The sequence below is a fragment of the Trachurus japonicus genome, chromosome 1 (assembly GCF_045865225.1).
Source record: "Trachurus japonicus isolate A0001 chromosome 1, Traja_1.0".
Taxonomy (NCBI): Eukaryota; Metazoa; Chordata; class Actinopteri; order Carangiformes; family Carangidae; genus Trachurus; species Trachurus japonicus.
In genome coordinates, this window is record NC_140907.1 from 36,122,413 (window position 1) to 36,125,120 (window position 2,708).

Consider the following 2,708-nt stretch of genomic DNA (forward strand, 5'->3'; position numbering starts at 1 on the left):
AAAGAGTTTAAAAAATCTAGGAAAAAAAAAAAAGTCAAAATAATTAAAGTGATAACATTTCTGAAAAAAAGAGTTAAAAAAATCAAGGTAAAGTGGTAAAATTTCAAAAAAAAAAAAGTCAAAATAATTCAAAAAAGTGATCAAATTTCTGGAAAAAAAGAGTTTAAAAAATCTAGGAAAAGTGGTAAAATTTCAAAAAAAAAAAGAAAAAAAAAGTCAAAAAATAATTTAAAAAAAGTGATAACATTTCTGAAAGAAAAAAGTTTAAAATATCTAGGAAAAGTGGTAAAATTCCCCCCCCAAAAAAAGTCAAACAATTATGAAAAAGGTGATAACATTTCGGAAAAAAAAGAGTTTAAAAAATCGAGGAAAAGTGGTAAAATTAAAAAAAAAAAAAAAAGAAAAAAAGGAAAAAAAAAGTTAAACAATAATTCAAAAAAGTGATAACATTTCTGAAAAAAATTAGTTAAAAAATGTAGGAAAAGTGGTAAAATGTCAAAAAAAAAAAAGTCAAATAATTTTAAAAAAGTGATAACATTTCTGAAAAAAAAGAGTTAAAAAAAAATCTAGGAAAAGTGGTAAAATTTCAAAAAAAAAAAAAAGTCAAACAATAATAAAAAAAAAGTGATAACATTTCTGAAAAAAAAGAGTTTAAAAAATCTAGGAAAAGTGGTAAAATTTCTAACAAAAAAGAAAAAAAAGAAAGAAAAAAAAGTCAAAAAATAATTTAAAAAAGTGATAACATTTCTGAAAAAAAAAAGAGTTAAAGAAATTCTAGGAAAAGTTGGAGACCCCCTTGAATCCTGTCAACCCTCCCACTTTGAGAACCATTGACATTGTTGTACTGGGTATATTATGCATTTATGCTGAGTAAACCTGAGTATCACATAGGCTACACCTCGGACCAGAGAGACCGGCCTCAGGGAGTCAGAGATCGAAGGTTCGATTCCTCCGAGCCGTCCGTTGCTTGTCGCTCGGCACTCGTCGCCACCTTCACTGCAGAAAAGCAGGCTGGGAAAACGCTGAGTGGTGCTGCCTACCCCCCCCCCCCCCCCCCCCCTCCTCCCTGCAGCTTGTTGGCGTGGGTGTGGGAGGAGAGATCTGGCTGGCGGCCCGACGGCAGCAGATAGAAACCCTGCTGGAGTAGCAGATGGCCCCCAGTGCATCATGGGAGATCCATGTCCACAAATATATCTGTTCTGGTCTGAAATAGCTCAGGAGGCCGAAAGGTGAAGGAAGCAGCTCGTCGTTTCTGCTGCGGCTTCAGGTCGTCACGGCAACCACCTGGTTTTACCTCAGCGCCGGCAAAACAACAACAAACAAACTTTACAGCAAAATGACAGAAACAGATCTGAAGCGAGGTCCTCCGATGTTTTAAAGGGATAGTTCAAACATTTAGTCAAATTGGCCCATTGCCATAATAATCCCTATAGTCATAGCAGCAGTAGGTTTGTTACCTTTAATTGTCGGTGCAAGCTATTTTTAGAACGGCGGAGCAGAGCCGTGAGCTGCTCAGAGCTACGCTATACGCAGGCTCATTATGGGATTTCTCGGTTTGGTTTCCCTCATTAAACTCATCAAATACACAATCCAACAACTCCACAACGCTCTGGTGGACAAGTTGTGAGCTGCACATTCACCACGCTATGAGATAATAACACAACGTCACCAGACAGAGTTGTTTTAGAGGGAAATACAGAGACTGATGATGAAAAACTGTCCCTGAAGGCAACACGCATCAGCGGTTTTGCATGAATTTACCTCGCCTTTACCTCATTTTCCACATCTGAACTGACAATATCTGTTTTCATGTGTTTTGTTTGTCATGTTAGAGTTTATTTTATTCTATTTATTTAAAAAAAAAAGGACATTGCACATTAATAACATCAGTGTTAGCGGATATAAATGTACTGGAGTTTTGGTCTTTGGTTTGACACAGCAGCTCATTTAACTCAACTAGGGATGTCACGATTATAGATTGTCTTTATGCGATTATTGACAGAGAAATAATCACGGTACTACGATTATCACAAATATTATGCATTCAATAATTTCACAACACTATCAATGTGTAAAATCAAATATAGTAAAAGTATAACTACATTACTCATTGTTTACACAAAATATTTCAAGTATCTATTAATATATGACCAATTCTTAATCCCCAGGGGAAGTGTTTGAAATATTCAAGTCATGAATTGTTATCTATACCAAATGTTTACGTTTATTTTAATCGTTTTTTTTGTTTTGCTTTGTTTTTAATTAAAAATGACAAGCTAACATTTAAATTCCTACCAATTCATTGTTACGTTAGTTAAATGGACCAGTATTTCTTACATTTACCTTTACTTTGGCGCACATCTGCATCTGAGTTTCCAACATAATCTTTTTTGGAAAATAACGGTATTTTGGAATCTTTACGATTAAATAATTGTGGCCTTTAATACCACGATTAATTGTGAAAGCAAGTAATCGTGACATCCCTAAACTCAACGTAAATACAGCAGCTGCAGAAGGTCCAAGAAAAGATGACAGGACAAAAATAAGAAAATGAAAGTAACCAAATGAATAAAGAAGGCGTTGGATAGACATTCAGACTGAGAAGCTGTAGGTGTATATCTGTCTTTGACTCGTGGTTGTGAAGCAGCTTTTAGTTGTGACTCATCCTCCACTATGTCTCTTCTTCTTCGTGACCGTGTGCTCCTCAG